A 6,203-nucleotide genomic window follows, 5' to 3' on the forward strand; every position below is an offset into this window, starting at 1 on the left:
CCTAATAGATAGCATGCTCAACGACCAAATGTTTTAAGTAGTGATGGGCACAGATATCAGCCTACCAAAGAAACTTAAGAATAGCCTACCACAGGGGTCAGTGCTCTCTCCACTACTATTTAGCTTATACCTAGCAGATATGCCGGAAACACATGATGCAGACACGATGCAGAATACTAGAAACGTCTGAAGAAGTTCTGACGGCAGATTTGTATACATTGGGCAAATATTTTCGCAAGTGGCGACTTCAACCAAATGCATCCAAAACAGAAGTTAGTTGCTTTCACCTGAACAATAAACTTGCTGGAAAGGAACTCAACATACGGTTTGAAAATACCACACTTACCCACAACAAAACACCAAAGTACCTGGGCGTAACACTAGACAGAACGCTATCATTTAAAGAGCATTTAACAAAAACTGCCCAAAAGTTGAGTACAAGAAATAACATTATACAGTAGCTCTGCGGTACCACCTGGGGAGCATCGGTTTCCACTCTCCGCTCTACTGCCTTAGCCCTTGTTTTCTCAAACGCTGAATATTGTGCTCCAGTCTGGCTACACAGTCCGCACGTAAAAAAGGTAGACAATCAGCTGCACAGCACTATAAGGATGATAGCTGGTACAATTAAATCAACTCCCACCCAATGGCTTCCAGTATTAAGTCACATCCCACCTCCATATTTACGACGAGTCGACGCACTTACACGTGAATACAAAAAGATCATGAACAATATAAACCTGCCGATCCACCAAGATACCGAGGATGCACGAAATACCCGTCTCCGTTCTAGAAAACCACCAATGAAAACGGCAAGAATGATACATGAGGAGTTCAACATCACGAATGCATGGTCCCAAGAATGGAACGAATGGCAAAATAACATGCCTTGCATTACCCACAAGCCACCAGGTTTTGATCTTCCACGCAAAACATGGTCCACTCTAAATAGGATCCGAACCAGACATGGCAGATGTGCATACATGCTACATAAATGGGGAAAGAACCCGTCTCCTCAATGTGACTGTGGGGAGAATCAAACCATCGACCACATTATTCAAGAGTGTCCCTCAAGATCCTACAATGGTATCCCTGAAGACTTCCTGTTTGCAACTTCAGAGTTAATTGATTATATAAATACACTTGATGTTTGTTTGTAACAATTTAAAGTTTGTCAAATACCTATATTACTAGTGTTTGTGTATTTGTTCTAAATGTGTTGTAATTGCCATACGAGAAATAAATAAATACATACGCGGCAAAAACACTACCTGACACAGAAAAGACAAAAAAGATGTTAGAAACAGCAGAGATGAAAACACTTAAAAAAATTTATGGTAAGATACTATGGGACAGAGCTAGAAGTACATATATACGACGTAGATGCAAGGTGAAGAATATCAAGAACTGGGTAAGAAGTGGAAGAGTAGAATGGAACGATCATATAAGCCGAATGACAACAAATAGACTAGTAAATACGGCAAGAGACGGTTCTCCAATAAGAAGACGATCAGTAGGAAGACCACGAAAACGATAAAACTACAACTTACTGGAGGCACATTGAAAAACAGACATTCATGTCTACATAAAAAGAAGAAAAAGAAAAAGAAAATAGCTACTTTAGCGCCTTTCACTGTCAAAGTATATTTAACTTTTCTCTGTCAAGGAAAAACTGTCAAAATTTAAAGTAGTATCAACCTAACAGTTTAATAGAATTAAAATGGCTCATAAATGTTTATGTTCAGATAAATATTCCAATAAAAATGCAGTAAAAAATCCCCATTTAGCCGGTTTGGAAAATGATTATTTATATCACGTTGCACTGGATACTGAAACGATGAACTTAGTTGAAGCTTTTGGAGATACTAAATTTGTCTGTATGGGAGGATCCCCAAAGAAAATGTATATGTTTGCCAAATATATAATGGAAGAAATTGGTCATAAATTACCGTTCGGCACTAAATTACTAGATATCAGCGAAAAGGGTGATCGATATTCTATGTATAAAGCAGGGCCAGTTATTTCAGTAAATCATGGTATGGGATGTCCGACGATAGGAATCCTTTTAAATGAACTAATCAAATTAATGTATTATGCCAAATGTAAGAATCCAGTTTTCTTTAGATTAGGTACGTGTGGTAGTATAGGCTCTAAACCAGGAACTGTTATAATCTCCGAAGACGCTTGTGACGGAATGTTACAGAAAGAATATTCTATTCCAGTTCTAGGAAAGTTGCTTACGAGATCAACCGAATTAGATAAACAGTTATGGCAGGAATTAAAGTCTCTTTCTCTACCTGATGACGATTTTCAGGTAATTTCAGGAACAACCATGTGCACGAATGACTTTTATGAAGGTCAAGCAAGAGCAGATGGAGCATTTTGTGATTATACAGTAGAAGACCAAATGAATTATCTAAAATCTCTTAAAAGTAAAAACATAGTCAATATTGAAATGGAATCTACGGCATTTGCTGCATTTACGAAAGCTGCAGGAATTAAATCTGGAGTGATATGTCTTAGCGTTCAGGATGTTTTGGAAGGGGATGAGATATCCGTCCCAAAAGAAGTTATGGATAAATGGCAGGCCCGACCACAAATTTTAGTAGCTCGGTACATAAAAAAACATCTAAATTGCGAGTAAGATTATATAATCATACTGGGTCACCTTTTTCGAAAGTTATACCAGTAGCATGCATGTTGAACTTGGCCTTGGCTTGATCACTTTGAAGGTTCAAACTTTTCTTCTTCGCATGGAGGGAATCTTTTGAAAATCAGATATTAAGGAAGCTTAATTTCGTCTGCTGATCATCATCGACCGAGAATAACCAGTTGCTCCATATTCGGATCTTCTATAGGCTAACAGTAATAGAGAAATTAAAGAATCCTAATCTTTTTGTTTATCAGCGACGAATATTGAAAGGTATTGGCAAATAGTTCTATTACCTCTTTCGACCATTTCGTCTGATTGAGGATAGAGAGTTGTGGTGCGAGTTTTTTTAATAACAAAGATTTTCGTAAATTCTTGTCATAATTCTGATTCAATTTTCCCTTGATTAGAATGTAACTTAAAAGGAACTCCATACCCTGATACGACGTGTATTATGAATGCTTCTGCTACTGTAGCAGCTTCTTGATTAGGTACAATTCCAGACGATTTTGAAAAACAATCCATTGCGACCATTAAGTACTCTTTGTCATCGGAAGTGGACCGAGAATATCCTCTGCTTGTCGTACAAAGTGCTCTTCGGAAATATATAGTGCCATTCTACCATGACTTCTTTGCAAAACATGCAAAAAAGTGTTTTTGCGGATATTACTTAATTGTAAAATCCCGTCTCATTATATGTAGAAGGATAAAATAAAGTTGAGTAAATTCAGTAAAAACCTAGAAATCCTGGTTTTTCACGTAAAAGATGATTGTGACTACTTGTTTTTGAGGCCTAAACATTTTTTTAATCATATATTTCTTGAATATAAATTGGACACGTATATATTTAGCTTGTATCATTCTTAAAAATACGATTATCTCCGCAAAAAAACCTTAAAAGCTCTAAAAAAAACATGTTATTTGAGGATTTAAAGGTGTTTTGCTCAATTTTGGAATATTATTAATAACTCAGTTGTTACAGATTATATGAGACACATAAAAAAACCCTAATTTGACCTATTTTGAAGTGTATAAAATGGAGAAAAACTCAAAAATCCCATAAAAAACAGTTTTTAAAGTTATTGAAAGGGGCTGACGAAAAAATCGGGAAAAATTCAGAAATATATTGTTTGATAAAATTCACAAAATAAAAACTATATACCTTCAACTATCTCCAAAAAACAAATTATCGCTTTTTCCGAAATAAAATAAATTTTTAGGTTAGGGACACTGACCCTACGGGTCTATAAAAAATAGACAAGTTTTTTAAAATACCTCACAAAAACCCACCGAAAAAAATAACGAAAAATTGAGGTTTTTGGAAGCAGGTCATACTCATCCCAAAAAATATGATTGGCTCCGCAAAAAAATTGCAAAAACCCTTTAAAAATCTTGAAAAAACTAGGTTGTTTAGGAGTTTATTGGCATTTCTCATAATTTTTGAAAGTACTTTAAATGTCCGGCTATACAAAAACATTATATAAATTATTGCCTTATATGGTTCAAATCTCTGGAAAATAAAGACGTATACAAAACAAAATCAATGGAAATGAATTGTTGGGGTAGACGTTGCCAACTCACTAGAAAATATACTGTATACAGAATACTTAAATCAGAGAGCGTGTGGGTATAGACATTGACATATTGGAGACTATAGAAAACAAGAGTCTAAACTGAAATGAAATAGTTATGTCCAAAGGATGAATGATCAACGATGGCCAAAGCTAATGTTACAAAGATCGTTATCAACCACAGAACAAGAGGAGAAGACCAAGAAGATCGTGGAAATTAAAAACCTAAGACAATGAAAGGAGAGGATTATAAACCGAAATAAAAACGAAGTAGGATGCTCTTTAAAAAGATGTAGTGAACATTTGATGCCTGTTGCGGCATTAAATACCTTATCACTGGAATGAAGCAGAAGACGCAGAAGCTCTGTTAGGCTTAACGGGTGGCGTGTTGTGATTTTTGAAGTTATACTTTTATACGCGCGTTCGATGTTCGAAAGTTGTACGGGACTGAATCTGCAAAATCATTACTTATGTGAGATATAGGTAAGAGAGAGATAGAAGATATATTTTCTCTCTCTTTCTCTCTCGAGAATAAAAATATTCCTTTTGTAAATATATTTAATATTTATTAATATTATTATTATTTTATATTATTTCGGTAGATATATACATTTGGCCAAAGTCTTTTACAAAGAAATATTCTTCCTGGAACTTCTATGATTCGGAATAACCTTTCCATTTTTGGAATACAATAAATAAATAAACACAAACACAAAATACAACCAAAAACTGACATCTTAGTAATGGTCTTGTCAAATGATGACATTGATTAGCCGTCTTATTATTTACGGTTACTGGTCGAATGAGTTGAAGCGCGGTATATAGAACCAGAAATCGCGAGTTCGATCCCAATGAGGGAATATATTTTTTTAATTATTATGTTTAAAAATCAAAGAATGAAAAAATCATAATATTTGTTTTAATATTGTTTCGATAATTTTATACATTTTCCAAACTATTTTATTTATTATTGAATATTTAGTATATATAGTATGTAGTCATGGGCGTAGAGATGAAGGGGAAAAATATAATGATTGTTATTTTAAATTTCTTTTATGTATATGTATGGAGATAAATCTCAAAAAGGTCGATTTTATTTTTAAATTAATATTTTTTGGCATATATATATAGGATAATAGCGACGTTATCCATTTGGGAAGAAAGAGTTCTTTCACCAAGAGTTAATTTAATAAGATTTTAAGAATTTAGAGGGGATTTTGAAACGGTGCCACAAAGAATCAAAAAAAAATCCAGGTACCGAATGATTTATACAACTGATTTCAAATAATATACTTATTAATTTCACCATGGTCTTATTTAAAAGTATCTTACAAATGGCGCCAAAATTCATTCATTTTTGCTAGAATATATGTTGAATATGTTGTAAATATCTCCACAATTTATGAGAACAAACTATATACTAAAATTTTTGACCCTTTTAATATTTATTATTAAGGACTGGATAGTTATTGTCTGTCTGTTTTTCTGTCTTTATGTGCTATAACTATAAAGAAAAATCCTAAAAACTTGTTACTTGATACATAGCTTGGTCCAAGGTCGAACCCTATTGAATTTCTTCTTCTTATTCTTATTCTTTATAAGCAATTCTGCTTGTTCATTGGTGAATTAATACATCTATGGAAGGTTGTCTTTTCCGTCTTTTGCCTAGCCGTGCAATACTTCTGGTGACTTACCTCTTCCTATTTTGACGACACGGGTCTCCCCCATTCTGCTTATGGGGTTATTCCATTTTAATTTTTCGCTTATACACTGTACGGTACATTTTCTTCTAATGTCTTCGCTTCTCTTTCGATCTCTCAGCGTATTTCCTGTATCTCTTCTCAGTACTCTCACTCTCATCTCTGCCGTTTCCAGTAGCCTTTGTGTTGTGGCTGTGTCAGGTCTTGTTTCTGAGGAATATGTCATTATTGGTCTTACACGGACTTTATAAATTCTTGACTTCTTCTCAGTGTGAATGTGTC

General features: G+C 34.4%; 1 pseudogene; it reads left to right on the forward strand.

Moving 5' to 3' along the window:
- The first annotated feature begins 1,651 nt into the window (after nt 1-1,651).
- LOC140442840 (uridine phosphorylase 1 pseudogene) lies at nt 1,652-3,546 on the forward strand (annotated as a pseudogene).
- Nucleotides 3,547-6,203: the final 2,657 nt, after the last annotated feature.

Source organism: Diabrotica undecimpunctata, chromosome 6 (genome assembly GCF_040954645.1).
Source record: "Diabrotica undecimpunctata isolate CICGRU chromosome 6, icDiaUnde3, whole genome shotgun sequence".
Lineage (NCBI taxonomy): Eukaryota > Metazoa > Arthropoda > Insecta > Coleoptera > Chrysomelidae > Diabrotica > Diabrotica undecimpunctata.